We start from the raw sequence: 18,931 nt of genomic DNA, 5'->3' as shown, positions 1-18,931 counted from the left end.
TCAATCGGATAATGTTCAATTTCTAAATTTAGCTCACGTAAATGAACTTTCATACTATTCAACAAAGAGGCATATTTCGAAAAGTTGATAAAAAAAAATATTTTTACATTTTTATGTATTTTTACCGTTAAAAAATATATTTTTATTTTTGGGGGATGAAATTGAGTTATATGATGATCAGTTCTATTATTATCAACGTATTTAATTATAATTTAAGAGTATGCACAATTATACAAACTATTATCTTGAAATACTATTTTTCCCTATTAAATAAAATATCAATCTACATTTTCAGGAATTGTGTTTTATCTATGTTTGCGAAAGTGTCCTCTAAATAGCTCTACGTATATATCATTGTCAGAATAGCCAACAATCTGTAATTTTGCATATTGCTTTCTTGCATGTATTGGCATTGATGGCATTAAAATTTGGTGCTAATCTAAAAGTAATGAGGAGAGTCACATTTTATGATCTGTAAAGTATGTTGAAAAGCTTACACTGAAAAAACTTTTCTTGCAAACTGTGTGCGAGATGGGTTCCCAAGATGCTGTCCGACCATCACAAAACAATGAGAATGGACGCCTCCCTAAAGTTTCTCCAGCGCTGCCACAATGAAGGAGAAGATTTTTTGAACAAAATTGTCACAGGGGACGAGACATGGGTCCATTTCGAAACTGAAGAAACAAAAGAACAATCCCAACAGCGGATGCATTCTCATTCTCCCAGTAAACCAAAAAAGTTCAAGCGAACCTTCTCCAACAGAAAGTGTTTGTCTACTGTGTTCTGGGACCGGAATGAAGTTCTCTTGGTAGTTTTCATGGAACGTGGCACGACCGTCACTGCAGCCTCATATCGTTACTCTTCAACGTCTACGAAGGGCAATTCAGAATAAGCGGAGAGGAATGTTGTCATCAGGCATTGTCTTTCTCCATGACAATGCTCGGCCGTACACTGCAGCTGTAACAAAGAAGCTCCTTCAGCGTTTTCGTTGGGAAGTGTTTGATCACCCACCATACAGCCCGAACTTAGCTCCATCCGATTTTCACCTCTTTGCTCACATGAAACGCTGGCTAGGAGGACAACATTTTGGCACAGACATCGAGCTACAGACCAGCGTAGAAACATGGCTGAAAACACAGGCGGCTCCGTTCTATGACGAGGGTATTGAAAAGTTGGTACCACGCTACGACAAATGTCTAAATCGGAGTGGCGACTATGTAGAGAAATAGCGTAACTGTGTACTTGTTACAAATAAAAACTTTTTTATTTTCACTGTGGTTTTAATTTCGTGACCGATTGGACCTTGAAAAAAAATAACCCTCGTATTTTATCGAAATGTTTGCACCGGGAATTAACAATAATTATATGATTTATTGTAAATAAAATAATTCTACAATTGAATTTTTGATATTGTTTCATTCATTATATTTTTTCTATCTTTCGTTGTGTACTGTTTACAGCGAATAAAAGAAAAATGTCTCGAGAAAATAATTTTATTAACTGGTTAACAAAACCTATGATAATGTTTAATAATAATCAAACAAGATTAAGTGAAGAATTTAAAGGAATATGGCTAGATATTGATGGAGAGTATTTAATGCAATTTAGAAAATATCTGAGAAAGACATCATCATATCGAAATTAAAAACAGAGATTTTTGAATTAAACCGCATTCAAGAGGCAAATAGATATATTGTAAGACATTTAAATGGAAAATATCGTCGATTCCAAGAAGATATAAAGATATTACAAACTGAATTATGTGATGTGAATAATAAATACGCTGTACAGGAGAGAGTTATGAAAAATATGAAATACGATTTGTCTGTCTATTACGAAAGATTATCTGAGAGCACGGAAGCAACTATAAATTATAAATCTAAAATTGCCGATTTGCACGCCCAAACAATTGAAGATCAGCAAAGAATCGAAGAGTTAACTGTAATCAAAGACCATTGTAAACTTTTTATTGAATATCACAAAGACTGTGATGAAGTAAAGGATAAACTAGAACATTTAAACAAATTGTTTGAAAAACTAGCATGCACTACTGCATTTTTAAAAAATCAAAATGAAAATCTGAAACAAGATCAACGGTTACAGTATTTAAATTCTATGAGAGCAAATAACAAAACTAAAATGCATTTTGAAAAACAGATGGCTGCGTTAAAGCAAGAAATTACAATAGCTTTTGCAAAGCAAAATTTTCTGGATATCAAGTACGAATGTGAATTAAAAACCCGGCTAGAAAAGATAAAAGAAGATTATACAGCAATTTATAATAAACATAAAAAATATCTGGAAAATAAATGTGAAGAAGCTAACTTTAAAGAAAGATACTTAAGCCATTCAAAGAGGTGTGATCTGCTTGTAGGTGAAGATGAAGCTCTTATAGGAAATCGACAGTTAAATCTTGATGAAGATACTAATACGTTTCAAGAGCAGAAAAAGAATGATGAAGATAAAATGCTGTCGATAAGTAATAAAATTCTAAGTTGTGAATATGAGTTACAAAAATTGAACGATAATTTTCAAATAGAGATTTTTTTGGTGTCGAGATATCATGGGAGCCAAAGCCAGACATCAGAGACGAATGGAATTCTGTTAGATCTCTTCCATCATATTACGATCGTACAGCTCCTCTACTCCAAGTCGAGCCATTATGCAAATGTCTTTCTTTGTCACGCCTGCCAGAATTTGTTGATACTACCAAGATGACTCGAGACAGTTGCTCTTCAGCTGGAATCGGGAAAATATTCCCGCTTAACGACGACAACAAAGAGGTATTCGATGATAATTTAGTTAATATAAAGGATGGATAAATGTAATATGAAAGCCTCTGCAAAGAACAGGTAAATAATGAATATTAATGATAACAAGAATTGATAACACGGCTTCTGCAGCATGTGCTTCACAAAATCAATCTTTATTGGAACCGACAATGAATAGCAGCAGTTCCCATATCGATATGGGAAAGACCAAAGGAGATGTCTCCTAAAATTTAGCCATTCAAAGACTGTATATAATTTTAAATTAACAGTGGTGAAATATATTACTTATAATACAAATTCATCGTATTAGATCTTCAAAAAATGTTTATTGTATTAGATTTTCTACAAGACGTTTTAACTACTTCAGATTTTTACTTTATTAAAGTATATAAATTTTGTTTACAATTGTGTATAATGAACATTCATCTGTAATCCTACCCTGGACTGTACATAATTTAAATTAAAATGGGGAATTTGTACTAAAATCAAGAAATATGTCTATTTACGTTGTATTATAATTTCTTGATTATTAAATAATTTGTTGATATTTAATTGTAATGTTTTTTTTATTTTCGAGTATTACTTTAAGATTCTAATTGCTATAAGAGAATAGTTTTTATTCAACATCCTTTGATAATTATTTATTTACAATTTTACTTGATCTTATAAACAAACAAAAAATAAATAGAAATAAATAAATTGCTACCTGCAATATATTTCTTTAAAAATGTTTACAAAAACTAAAAAAAAACGACTTAAAAGATAACAAAAAAACAGTGAGTAACAAAAATTCCGTTTATTACTAACCAATTACACAAAACTGAATTCCTCCGACAAGCCCCTCCCTCTTAGGCTCAGCGCCAAAAGCAAATACAAGTTAAAATATCAATTAAAAAAATACATTAATTAAATTCAATTTAAAATATTAATAACTTCATTATACAAAGAGAAATAGTTTGTTATTGTTACTTACGATAAACTAAATTCCGTTGACAACTTTATACTTTCTGCTCGTCAACATAAGTAAGATCATTAGGCCTTATGAATATCAGTGAAAAATAAAAAGTAGATGAAAATCTAAGTTACTGTATCAAATTTCAGTTATTCTGATTAATTTGTTCGTTTAATTTTTCGTAGTAACTTTTGTGCAGTACTACTTACCCGACTGTTATTTACAGGTGTTACACGAAGAAATGGAAATTGTTAACAGTAAGTTGTGTAATCGTTATTCTTTTCCAATAATTGATTTCTGTTTTTAGATGTTATCCAATATTAAAATGATTTTATTATTTAAATTTATTTATTATTTAAATTTTTGGTGTAAAATATCGATTTTAACATATAAAAAGATATAATTAATTAATTCATTCAAAGATCAAATTCTGTTCGTTTAATTTAATTAAGTTATTATAAGTTGTTCAGGATGACGTTTTAATAATAGCTTACTCGAGCAGATATTAAATCCATACTAAGATGAGGCATTATTTTCCTGGGAGAGGGGCATCAAATTCGCTTGATCAGGTATTAGAATAGCAAAAGCATGGTATTATTCGAAGAATTATATTCCATAAGCCTCACAAACGTTCTCGCAGGACGTTATTTTCAAATTCTATAATACTTTCTTTGTTTGTTCCTACAATATTTAAATTTGTAATGTTCATAAACTTCACAAAACTGTAATGTTTAGCAAGGTTGTACTGATATACCTACCACGAATTCGGTTAATAAAACACACAAACGTTTTATATTAATAGAGTCCCTGTTTGAAATAAAATATTTATAATAAATAAACTAGGACAGTAAAAACATATATGAAAGTCCAACATGTATAACAAGGAAAAGATTTTTGGATCACTTTAGTATTTTTAAAGAAATTTGTTGAATTATGATATTTTTTTCTCGTACTATCTTGTATTTTTTTTCTAGAAAACACGTCATCCTCTAATTTATTTATTGATTGGTTTTAAATAATTGTGATTCATTGTAAAATGATTACTTGTATAATAACTACTTCAATATTTGTAACATAAAGATAAACGTAAAAAAAATTAATAAAAAATCAAATCAAATTTAACCTTGTAGGTAGGAAAATAAATTTTCCATGACAGTTCAAAGTAAGTATACATTTGTTTGACGCGCCCTAAAAACACAATACGAAAATGTTATTTAAAGATAACCTACTATTAAGAAACTACTTTTTAATTTCACAATTAACTATAATTTAAAAAGAATTGGAACGTAATCCTACCATTCGTCCAATTAAATTTTATCACTATACTGCCTTAAAAATCACATAACCTTTATTAAATAAGAATTATTCAGCAGCACCGATAAATGTCTAGGCATTTCAATACATAGGGGAACAATTGCATTCCTTTTCATTCCAAATAAACTAAGAACAAGAATAGGTAATTTTTTTATAAAATCAACTCATTCACAGTCGTACCGTAATATTTTTCATGAGAAATTAGTAACCGGTTCCATTGATGTAAATATTCAAAGATTTATAAGTTTGTTTTGCAAATTTTTGTTTCATGGTTCCCTGATTCAAAAAATTATTTAATTATTTGGGAGGTTAAATTGAACACAATCCTATATATTATTTCTATTATGAAGCTTTATATATTTACCAGGTGGTAATTAAATTAACACCACCTGGTAATCTATTTATTTCTGACAAACATGATGACTACAAGAAGAGGCTGTTAAAAACTTTGTGTGGACTGTTTTTGTACGGAAGCGAAAAGTGGATGATTCTTGGGGCGAAGGAGAAAGAAGAACTAAAGCTTTTGAAATGGAACGATATTGTAGAAGCAAGAAAATCCAATTGATAGATAAAGTGACTAATGAAGAAATATATAGGATGGTTAGCGCATCTTGCTTCTTGATCAAAACAAAGAAGAGCCAATTAATTGGTTGGCCATTTGTTAAGATATGACTGGTTGACTAAACGATATTAGATATAGTGTAACAAAAAATGCTCGAGTAAGATCGAGCGAGGTTCAAGTATATCGATCGGATTATAAAAACATGAGATATGTGATACCTATAGGCAGTTAAAGAGATATGCTGATAAACGGGAAGGCTGGAGATCAAACCAATCTTAGGATTGACAACAAAGAAGATATAGGTGGTAAATAACAAAACATACACTAACATTATTCAAAATGGAAAATGTCAGATCAAACGTGACATTATCAGTTTTTTTTCAGTTTATTTAATAAGGATGGCCTACATAATAAATTATGATTAATTCATAATTAAAATGAGTTATACTTTTTTTCTTTTTTTAATATAGAAACGAAAAAGAATTATTTATTTATAACAAACTTATAAATTATTCATATTGTATATTAAATTGTGTACAACACTAACGCAACGTTTATTTACTGAAGAACTAACTGTTTATTTTATAATGGATAATGATGATCAGTAATACAGTCCTGTTTTAATGCTGCCTATGTAATTCTCAGTAATATTTTACATCAATAAGGAAAGGTTTATTATAACACAGCGCTACCCGCATGACACAGAACTGCTAAATGAGTCTAAGTAAATATAAATACGGAAAAAGTACACCAAGCTAAAAAATAAATATCAGCTTATTTAAACTCTCGTTAAGCTGCGTCGTTGTAAAATAAACCGTGTTTTTAATTTATTTCATTTCGTATTTATATTTTTGGTTTCAGTAATAAAATTAAAAAAAAATTATTTATGTCATCACATTCGTTTTTTTCTTTCTTTCTTCCAGAACAGCTGGATTGATCTGAATTACTCTTTTATCAGAGTAATTCTTTAAAAAAATACAATGGTATTTATTGAACTTCCAGGAATATTTCAGGTGGGAAATTTAAGGTATCTTTATTAATAGATGAGGAGTTTAGATTAAACTGACTACGTTCTGTAAGAGATAAATATATGGTTTCAGTAGATAGAATTCTATTTAAAGTATTTAATTTAACAAGATCGGGTAAACTATATTAGATATATCACAGGAATCTTTATCGTTTTCAAATTGTATGTTATCGAATTTCGTAGGTAATCAAGACGTTATCTTTCGTAATACAATAATCTAATTCTTTATACCTTAAAAGAAGTCTTATATTTTAACAAAGAAATCTTTTTAAGTTTTATGTGAAATAATTCTTTTTTCTTTTTTTTTAATAATACGAGAAGTTATCTTAAAGTAAAGCCGTTCCGTTGTAAAAAAATTTATTCTGAAAACTTTATAAATATTTTCTATTTATCTTAAACTACACACCTTATACTAAAGGATCATTCACGGGAACCGGATGTTTTTAAAATAATCATAAAAAATTGAATATTTACTTTAAAAATGTTTTATTGGTACTGAAACACTTGTTAAATCAAAGCATTTGTTATTTACTCATGAACGAAAAATTATCTCCGGCAAGTGATGTCCATTTTGGGCAATACATTGTTGTAGCCTTTCACGGTAACTGGCCTCAATTCTTTGCAGCATGTCTACAACAATCTGGGTGGCGTGATGACGAATTGTGATCTTTAGGTCCTCCAATGTACGCGGTTTATTGCAGTACACACGCGATTTCAGAAACCTTACAGAAAAAAATCACAAGTACTCAAGTCGGGGGAACGAGGGGGCCAAGGAATGTCGCCGAATCTGGAAACGATCCGTCCCGGAAAAAAATTACGGAGAACAGCCATTGTTGCCCTCGCTATGTGCGCTGTAGCTCCATCCTGCTGGAATAACACATTTTGAAAATCGATTCCCCGGTTTCGTAACTCAGGGATGAAAAACGTATTCAACATCGCAATGTAACGATCAGCTGTTACAGTTACGGCAGCGTCATTTTCTTCAAAAAAATATGGTCCAATAACACCGACCTTTCCTATTGCACACCAGACAGTCACCTTTGGGCTATGAAGTGGTCTCTCGTGAATCTGATGTGGGTTTCTTTCTGCCCGATACCGGAAATTCTGTTTGTTGACGAAACCATTCAGACAAAAATGGGCTTCGTCACTCATTAATAATAACAAATTTTCATTTTCTTCAAAAATGGTAAGTATTTGTCGACAAAATTGTAATCGCTGCGTGAAATCTTGCTCGTTTAACAGCTGCACGACGGCTATCTTGTAAGGATGGAAATGCAGGTCTGCATGCAGAATTCGTCTTACCGTACTTGTGCTCATTTGAAGCGCTGCTGAATGCCTCTGAATAGAGCGGCGTGGGCTTCTGACAATGGCTTCCCTTACTCGTTCGATGTTCTCCGGAGTGCTAGCAGTTCGTCGAGGACCCGGTGGTTTTTTCTTCAATATTGAACCGCTTGTTCGAAGGTTGTTTACCTGTTGCAATATTGTGTTAAGAGAAGGAACACTTACATTACGATGGATATTAAACTGACGGCGGAAATCTCGCTGAACAGCAGTTACGGATTCGTCATTTCGCACGAAACTGTCATACGCGTACAGGCGTTGGTCTAGCGTCCACGGCTCCATCTCAACGACTAAAATGTAAATGCTATGAACAAAGGAAATGTCAGACACCAGCCACGTGCCCCTCCCACCACGAACGCCCGAGTACAACCCACCTCAAAAACATCCGGTTCCCGTGAATGACCCTGTACTTCTCTACATAATCGCCACATGAATTAAGACATTTATATATACATTTATTTATTGTAGAGAAACACAAGCTTTAATATACCCTCGTCGTATTCTTCTGTCGCCAGTCCCAATTAGCCACTGATCAACAGCATTTTTAAGTTTAATAACTTCTGATACTTTGCCTTATTTTATTTTTTATTGTTATTAAATTACTATTTAACGTAATTTTTTTTACAATCAGAGGTTAATAACTTAATAAATCAATATATTTAAATTAAAAATATTAAAAAAAACAAAAAGGAGATGAAGGATTCGAACCGATGTGGCTTCCCCTGTAAGATCCAAATATTTCATTAAATAAAATTTTATTTGGTTATAACTCTGGAACCAATTAAAATAAGTACCACTTATGAAATATCGTTGACAAGCTCTCAATGAGAGCTTGTTACTACGTTTAAGAAAAAGTAAAAAATCCAAATCTTTTGGATTTTGTGTTTTTTTGGACATTTTTAGTCAAGTAGATTGCAATCAAAAGAGTAGGTGTAGAGACGTTACAACAGTCCAAAATCCAAAATTTCAACATACTACAGCTAATCATTATTGAGTTATGCGAGATACATACGTACGTACAGTTGTCACGATGAAACTAGTCAGAATAGATCCAAGGATGGTCAAAATAGATATTTCCGTTGAAATCTGAAAACCGAAATTTTTCGCGATCACAATACGTCCTTTATTTCGTACAGGAAGTAAAACTAGAGAAAGTGTATAATTTCGAATATTTCCAAGAATGGATCAGTTGATATCTTTAGATAAAAAAGCGTGCCGGCCTTTGATTCGAAGGTCCCGGGTTCGAATCCCGGTCAGGCATGGCATTTCCACACGCTACAAAATTCGTCTCATTCTCTAAGTTATATCTAACGGTGGTCCCGAAGGTAAAAAAAAGAAAAAAGAATGATAAAAAAGCATTAACAGTTAGAGCTAATAAAATGGAATTAACTTTCCAACTAACGAAAAACAAACATTCTGAATCATAGAACTCAAAGTTTCGAAACTATAAAATTTTATAAAGTCGGAAGCACTCTATGAGGCAGAAACCCTTAGACTGTGCAACAAAAGTCTACTTTTGTTGCACAAAAGTAGACTTTTTATTAAAAATGTATTTATTTATTAAAAAAAATAAAGGAAATTATAAGAAAAAATTAGGTCTAAATTTCAAAATAATCAGGTAAAATTAAATCCAAATAACAAATTTTATACTAAAATTTAAAAATTGTCAGACAAACACAATTAGGAAACGAGGAATAGCATTTTACACCCACTTATTTAGAATGAATAACATTAAATTGATTAAACAAATTTTTTATTTCTTCCGAAGTAAAAAAACTGGTTTATAAAAGGCAACTGGTTTACACAAGTCTACTAAGACCTTTTTTCTTTTCCTGGTTTGCCTCCGGTAACTACCGTTCAGATAATACTTCAGAGGATGAATGAGGATGATATGTATGAGTGTAAATGAAGTGTAGTCTTGCACAGTCTCAGTTTGACCATTTCTGAGATGTGTGGTTAATTGAAACCCAACCACCTAAGAACACCGGTATTCACGATCTAGTATTCAAGTCCGTGTAAAAATAGTTGGCTTTACTAGGACTTGAAAGCTGGAACTCTCGACTTCCAAATCAGCTGATTTGGGAAGACGCGTTCACCACTAGACCAACCCGGTGGCTCAAGTCTACTAAGACCTAAAAGAACTGAAGAAATTATAAGAGAAAGAGAAATTTTAAAGAGAATATTAAAAGATGAAAATAAATGATTCTAAGAAGCGCCAAAACGCAAGAACATCAGAGCTGAACTTTTTAAAGAACAAAGGAAAGAGATATCAGATGGAATGAATAGGTACTGAGCAGAGAGAAAAACAGAAAAAAAACAACCGCAAATAAATAAATAATTTAACGTGTTCCAAGGTGAACTATTCGGAGAAAAAAAATTTGTCGTAAAAGATTTAAGAATAGCTACCAGTAAACGCAGTACATCAGTAAACTCTCCACGTTTCTTTAACAGTTTTGAGTTTAAAATGACAGCGTAATTATTTTTGTTGTAAAATTTAGAATCACCGATTAAGTAGCTTTGTTACATGTAACAAGATAGTTCATACAAATGAAATTTAGAAGATAATAGAAATTTTATTTTACTTTTTCATTCTTTAAAATTAGAAAATTCATTCTAAAAGTATCAAAGAGTTAATAATTTATATTATTTCATACGTTTTGTACACGAATTAGTGATATAAATTTTGTAGCGAACGCTATCTTAATACTTTATACGAAGACTAATTAATTTTTTTTATAAAAACGCATCTTATTTCGAACTTTGAATTTTTTTCAATAAACATGCTCTATTTTAACGTGTGTCCGATATCATGTCAACCGTTGTCTTTGTTATTAGATTGTGTTCTAAAGGATTTAAAAGGAATATTAAAATTAATAAAATTTCCTGAATTAGACAATTTTCAATTCACGTACCACGTTAGACTATTGAAATGTTAGCTAGATTCGCTCATCCTTCATATGAAATATTTACCATCGAGATGTCTGCTGCTTTTGACGAAAAATAGCTTTTGGTTTTCATTATACAGTACCATGAATTTAAAAAAAATTATAAAATACAAAATTAAACCGTTCCCTTTTTAGTGAAATCTTTATATAATCTATTCGCTCAGATAAGTATACTTTAGCTAAATATAAAAATATAAAATTTGTAACAAATATCTTCGGAAGTTTTGTTTATCACTTCGATTCATGTTTACTCTCACAATATTTCCATACTTTACTAAAACTATTTTTAAAGATTTAATAGATGGGGGGTGGGGAGATTGATATACTAAGCAAAATATAATCACAAGAATCAAAATTTAAACAAATACCATGTGCTTCAAATAGAATATTGGGATTTTAAAGCTATGTACGATTTCTCAAGTTTCACGTACATTGATTATACAGGAAACGAAAGAGCGACTCAAACAGATTTAGCTGTATACAGCTGTAAAGCCGAAACATTATTATGGTTTGTCTTCTAGCTTCGCAAATGAAATGAAGCATCGCGTGATGGTGAAGACTTTATCATGTCGTATTCAATGACCAATCAACATTCTATGTTAATGGAAAAGTAAACACTCATAATGTGCGTATCTGGAGATCAGAGAATCCTCATGAAATATTGCAGTGTGAACGAGACTTCCCAAAACTGAATGTTTTGTGCCTTATCCCGACGGCATGTTTACAGGCCGTTCTTTATCGTACCATCAAATGTGTCTCTCTCTTTCTATGTTTAGCCTCCGGAACCACCGTAAGGTATTACTTAAGAGGATGACGTGTATGAAGAATGTAAATGAAGTGTAATCTCGTACAGTTTCAGGTCGACCGATCCTGAGATGTGTGATTAATTGAAACCAACCACCAAAGTACACCGGTACCCACGATCTAGTATTCTAATCCGAATAAAAGAAACTGCCTTTACCAGGATTTCATCCTTAGAGCCCCCAAGTGGATCTGGAATGAACAATCTTGACATGCTACAAATGCGGCTCTTTCCTCAATTACAAAATGAACCACAGAACTTTATTTGGGAATAAAACGGTGCGCCTCCTCACTGGCATAACGCAATTGGTTGAATGAAATTTTCCCCAACCGCTGGATTGGTCGCTGGTACCAGATGACAGGGCTTATTTGCCACAGCCTCCACGTTTGCTTGATCTGATCCGTGCGATTCTTTCTTTGCGGCTTTATAAAGGATCAAGTGTATGTTCCACCGTTACCAGCTGACCTATTCGACTTGAGACACAGGATTGAAGCAGCTGTCGCATCAATTACTCAAGATTTGCTGATGAAATTATGGAATGAACTCTCCTATCATCTGAATATGTGCCATGTTACGAATGGTGCTCAAATTGATCACTTATAGAAAAACCTATTTGAGTTGATCTTTCACTTCATCTGTAATTTATCAGTGTAAATAAAACTTAATATTACATAACTTAAAACCACCGATATTCATTTTGAAACACACGAATATATAAAAGAAAATCCATATTAACTTTTCTTACGAAAAATAAGTTCCTTTAATTATTTATCTTAGAAATATTTTCTGGGATTATATTATAACATGTAGTAAAGTATTTCAACACAAACAATTAATTTTTTCTTATTATATTCCATATATATATATATATATATAAACGTCACTTCGCTAAGATGCGGGAGTACACACCGTAACCGAGGTGGGAGTGGCGCAGGCACGCAGACTGTTCGGCAGAGCGGCCGTGTCCGAACACGGCCATCTCCGGGACATCTGCCGAGAGGACCGTACTCCACAGGGTATAAGAAAACGGCCTCATGCCGTATTAAACGAACCACCGTGAAGAGGCGGTACGAGTGTCAAAAAATGACAAACCAGGCTTAGGAGCCTCTATATTGCGTATCCTATAAATGGAAACCGCACACAAATTCCGGCGAATTGTGACAGTTTTCGCAATTAAATTTTATTAAAACTATAAAAAGCTAGACATCATCCCACACCGTCCCACGAAGAGACTACAATTTCATTTAGTCAGCATATGCGACTCCCTCCGGAGAACGGGGCGCATTTCTCCCTCCAAATAACTAGAGTTCCGGTAGGCGCACTCCTGCTAGCCCATAGGTGCTGGTACCGAGGGTACTTCAGCGGATGGACTGAAGGGGAATCACGCCGGAATTACTAGGCTCAAAAGCTTAGTCTATCACGGTCAGAACCAGTAAATAAATATCACGATGGTCCATACGGATAGGAACGCAAATTAACAAATCCGTCCATAAATAAAACTTAAAATTTATAACCGATGAAATCCGCCCGATAATAGAAAGATACAGCAGCAAGGGACATTGTCTAGGCTCTGCGATCTGTATCGAGAAATATTGAAACTCCCGCCATTCTTGCGTTCCGTTCCGTTCCACATATATATATATAATATATAATACTTTATTTGCCACTAAGTATACAAACTCTATAATAACTATTGAACAGTTAAACATAAAAAAATTAATTTCAGAAAAATGTTCTACGTTGAAACGATCTTTATTTTTAAGGTGTAAAACCACCAAAATCCAAGCACCCAGCTGGTGCTCGTAAGAAGATACTCAAACGTTTCCAATGAAAAGAGTGGGGTTGCGTTTCATCATTTTAAAACAAATTGAAAAACAAGAGTTTTGATTTAAAAATTTTCAGAACACTATAAAAAAAAAAAAAAAAAAAAAAAACGGTGTCCATTTAATATTTTAATAAATATTAAAGGTGTACGTTAAGTTTAATTAATATCTAGTAACAAAAGCTGAGCTACACTATTTCTTAAAGAATGTGCAAGAAGTGTGAAATACAAAAAAATTAGATTTAGCAAATATTTCTATCTTAAAATAGTCTATTTTTTATCTGTGACCACTATTGGGGTGTAATGTTAGTCACTTTTGTAAATATCTATGAAAAATATTAAATGACAGCTTCATTGGTAATCCCAATTATATTACGTCATTTTTATTTTTCAATGACCTTTAAAATGGTGTTAATTACACCATCCACCTCTTCCATTTATAACATATTTATTTGTTACCTCTCGTGGGAGCTTGGAGGTGTGGCGGTCTCATACTAAAAAAAATACGTCGTTTAGTGCAAAAAATAGGTAGGTACAAGTGCTAAATTTATTTCTTTGTTTAATGGTTTAAAAGTTATTTAAGGGTTACCATACTTTCTGAATATTATCTCTCTCTCTCTCTCTCTCTCTCTCTCTCTCTCTCTATATATATATATATATATATATAAGCGCATCAGCCAATTAAAGCTTCAACCGCTTTAATATTGATGGACAGTGACTTGCTGGCATTCAGCGACCAAGGCGTGGCAGCGAATTGCTGTCTTGACGTGATAAATTTAAGTTATTGAATGTCATATATATTTTGGTAGTTGGCAGAGGGCGCCTACCCATTTTAGAATATATGACAAGTGAGTGGTGGGACACGAAGCAAGTGGCATCATGCTTAGTTCGCTCGCGCAATTACGTTAGCTCTAGGAGCTAGTTAGGACACTGGTCGCTAAACTGATTCGAGTCTCAGTAGCCGTTTGTGGCACAGACATTCGGTCTTATGCTTTAGGACGACCGAATGGGGTGGTGGCGGGAGAAATGCCAGCAAATTAATCAATATATATATATATATATATGTATGTATGTAGAGAGAGATAGATAGATAGAGAAAGGGAGAGAAAGAGAGGAAGTGAATTAATATATATATATATATAAAACTTATGTATAAAATTAGAACTATACATCTAAAGAAGAAAGCAATTCCGATTTTTGTTACACATGAAAGGATAATAAGATTTTAAAAGAGAAAATTGGGCAAGAAAAGGTTTTATAGTATAATGGTGTAGAAAAAAACAACAGAAATAACAGTTATAAGGCAATTCAATTTTGATCGTGATTACACAGTTGAATATTCAATGTAGTTTTAAAATATTGTTAACAGATGATTATTACTTTTTTTACAATTATAAGGACGGTACACTGGAGACTTCGTAAAAACCCAGTATATACATTGTGTGTGTGTGTGTGTGTGTGTGTGTGTGTGTGTGTGTGTGTGTGTGTGTGTGTGTGTGTGTGTGTGTGTGTGTGTGTGTGTGTGTGTGTGTGTGTGTGTGTGTGTGTGTGTGTGTGTGTGTGTGTGTGTGTGTGTGTGTGTGTGTGTGTGTGTGCGTGCGCATGTGTGTACGTAAGAAGAAATTATTTTTGTTTTTAATGGTAAAACAATTTTTTTTATGAAAGTTATAATTTTATTCGACCTCAAACGTTATAAGGCGTAAAGGTTACAAACAAAAAGTTACACTAAAAAGTAAAAGAAAGAAGATAGTCACGAAATTTTGAAGTATTTCTATATATATATATATATATATATATATATATATATTATATTTATATTTATAAAACATTCTTATTCCAATATATATATATACACACGAATAGAATTATGCGTATTTTCAGTAGAAATGCTCTTAATAATAAAAAACTGTTCACGTACACATGCTTGTTTGTAATGTTTTAACAATGTCGTGTGAAATGCGATTTTTAACTTTTAACTTTAATAAGAAGTTAAAAGTAATAGAATTTGTTAAAAAAAAATCAAATAAAAATGGTAAAAAAATAGGTAAGTTGTGATTACTGAAAATATGAAGACATTATTTTTAAAAATGTCTCGTTTAAAAGATTCTATGCAATCACGCAAAACTAGTTGACCTGAATTATATATACTAGATAGCCACTTGGGTACATGAAAAGGGACTGAACGTTTTACCTGTAGCACGATTTTATTTTTTATTCTTGCACTTGTTAACTTGAGTGCAAGTCTATTATTACTATTATGATTATATTGCAAAAGGTTATATATTGATAATTGTTTCACACGCATTAACACAAAAATATAGTTACTACAGAGATAACGAAAATAGTGTAATAATAACTGGAATAATTATAATACAAGTATGGAAACGAATAAATCGTTTATTTTTAACCTGTTATTCATTCGTCTGTATGCAATATATACTATTTTTTTTTTTTTTTAGTTGTAGGTAAGTTAATAACTCTAATAATATTTAAATGAAAATTTATCTGTTTTTTTTAATTTAACTTATTCAATCTTTTTATTTCATTTTAGGTAGATTTCATAAGAAAGCTACTATTGTAATGGGTACCAAGTTTGGACTTCGGAAAATTTCGACATATCTTCGCGTTTCACATCTGCAGATCCCAGAACACCTATATATATATATATATATATATATATATACACATTTCACTTTCTTGTGGACACACGATAACTGCCGTAATTTTGCGCCAATCACATTAAATTTATACTTAAAATATAACGACCCAAAATCTCGGTCGAGTTCGTTGATGGGAAAAATCGGATCATGTGGATGGTAGGGAGGGGGGGGGGTTGAAAAAACAAAATATCGCTACAACTTTCTTATTAGGTAAAATAACGAATTCGTTTAAAGTTCCTACTATTCTTTGGATAAAGGCCTAAAACTTATGTAAGTAAAGCTTTTTGATATCACCAACCATACCTAAAATTCATTTCATATCATTTGGGATGACCCAAATGATGCTGGAATTGTAAAAAGGACTTGTATGCTAAACATGTGAAATATTTTTTCACATGTAACCATTGTCATATTGAGTAAATTTGAAGTTTTTCTTAATTTTAAGGTGGAAATCGTTTTTATCCCCTACTTAGTACCGGTGAAATCAACTTCTGCCTTCCAGCGTGCCGAAGGGATTTTTTTCCCCCTTTTTTTTACTAGATTATTTTACAATATTTTTTTTTTTATTATAATTTTATTTTAATACACAAACCTACAAAAACTTTAATTTAAGCTGTGGAGTGTAAGTTCACTCTATTGTTTTTTAATTATACTCAAGGTCGAAGCCCTTGACAATATACTCACTCTCTCTCACTCTCTCTCTCACTCTCTCTCTCTCTCTCTCTCTCTCTCTCTCTCTCTCTCTATCTCCCTCTCTCTCTCTTGTGCGAGTGCGCGTGTATATATATAATACACACACACACACACACACACACAGAGAGAGAGAGAGAGAGAGAGAGAGAGAGAGAGAGAGAGAGAGAGAGAGAGAGAGAGAGAGAGAGAGAGAGAGAGAGAGAGAGAGAGAGAGAGAGAGAGAGAGAGAGAGAGAGAGAGAGAGAGAGGGTAAAAATGTATGAACCCTGAACCTTCAGTTACTTCAGGAACTCTGAAGTAACTTTTCAACCTTTAAACAAATTAAATTTAGCAAATACTTCTAACACAATATCTTTCCGTATAAGATCATTACTTGGGATAGGCCACTTTAAAACTAGTTGTGAAAAGTATTAAAATGGTGCAATTTTGGTTAGAGCTGCGTAAACTGAAATTACGACATTGTTTACATCAATAATTTTTTGTCCGTTGCCCTTTAAAAAAACATGTCGCAACTCAATCCTTTCCATGGTGATACCCTAGTTTGCTTGGGGTATGAAGGTTTATACCGAAAATATTACAAAGTTTTTCGCAAATTATATTGATATTTTATTAATTTATAATATGAAGGATTATTTAAAAACAAAATGCATTAATTGAATGAAAAAAATTATTTTTACTTTCTTTGAATTATCTTGTAATACAGTAGATATTTTAAAATTAAATATACGTATAGATGACAATGAAATTTTATCGAAAACTCATTCTGAAACCTTTTATAGTCACTTCTAGTATTTACTTATTGGTTTTCCAATTGTCTAGAGTCTAGGGTAACTGACAGAAAATTAAATTAATTTTACTGGTATAGTATATTTTGGAATATTGTGTTTAATTTATAATTCTTGAAGGTAAAACAATGAACACTATAGGGAATAATATTGGACAGGTTTATTTATAATTTCAGTGTTCTGCATTCAAAGTTAGAAAAACCTGACACAATGATGTTTCTTAATTTTCCTAAAATTTACAATATAACCTCTTTCTCTACTGATAAAGTTAAAAATTTATCTAATTTTTACATCGTTTATTATTTAAATATTTTATTTAAAAACACCCTTGATTAGATCGTTAAACTAATTAAACGTCTCAAAACATTTTACATAATATGAGAATCTCCTGTCCAAATATATAATAAAGTTTTGTTAAATATATCTCAAACGTCAAAAACTTTGGTTCTTTGAACAAATATTAACTTTTTTTTTTTCATTTGTTTTTATGAATGTTTGGTAGTAAAACCATATTAGTTGTAGACGATATTAGTTGTCAAACGTATCCAAAAATGGTATAGTCATTCGCAACGACAACAAACATCCTACGTCAGGTTTACTAAGGCAAGTGATAAAATAGGGGTTTCCTGTTGTCTTCTTTACCGATCCGAATAAACTGTTCAGCAACGCCATGTAACGCCCGTAGATAATATTCAACCCTACAGTGAAAATGTCATTCCCTCAGTACAACGACTATCCTCATGAAAAACATTATTACTATCAGAGAAAGCAACTCAGATTGATATCATTTAATCTTAAATGTGTTAGTCAAGAAAGTCTGTGACAAATATTCCCCACAAATATATATCTTTTCTAGAAAAGGCCTAATACAAATAGATCATAAGTCCATATTTTGATAGTACAATAGTACAAAGTTTAAAAATAATTATGATGGTGAAAAAATTCGGTTTTCAGATTTCAAAGGAAATATCCATTTTGACCATCCCTGAATCCATTTTTACTAGTTTCGGCGTGATATCTGTACATACGTATGTATGTAAGTACGTACGTATCACGCATAACACAAAAACGATAAGTCGTAGGATGTTGAACTTTTGAATTGAGGACTGTTGTAACATCTAGTTGTGCACCTCCTGTTTTGATTTCAATCTACTGAACTAAAAGTGCCCAAAAAGCTCAAAATCCAAAAAAAAATTGGATTTTGAACTTTCTTAACTGCAGTAATGAGTTGAAAGCTTTTCAACGATTTTTCATAAA

Source organism: Lycorma delicatula, chromosome 5, assembly GCF_047948215.1.
Source record: "Lycorma delicatula isolate Av1 chromosome 5, ASM4794821v1, whole genome shotgun sequence".
NCBI lineage: Eukaryota > Metazoa > Arthropoda > Insecta > Hemiptera > Fulgoridae > Lycorma > Lycorma delicatula.
This window is presented reverse-complemented; position numbering follows the sequence as displayed.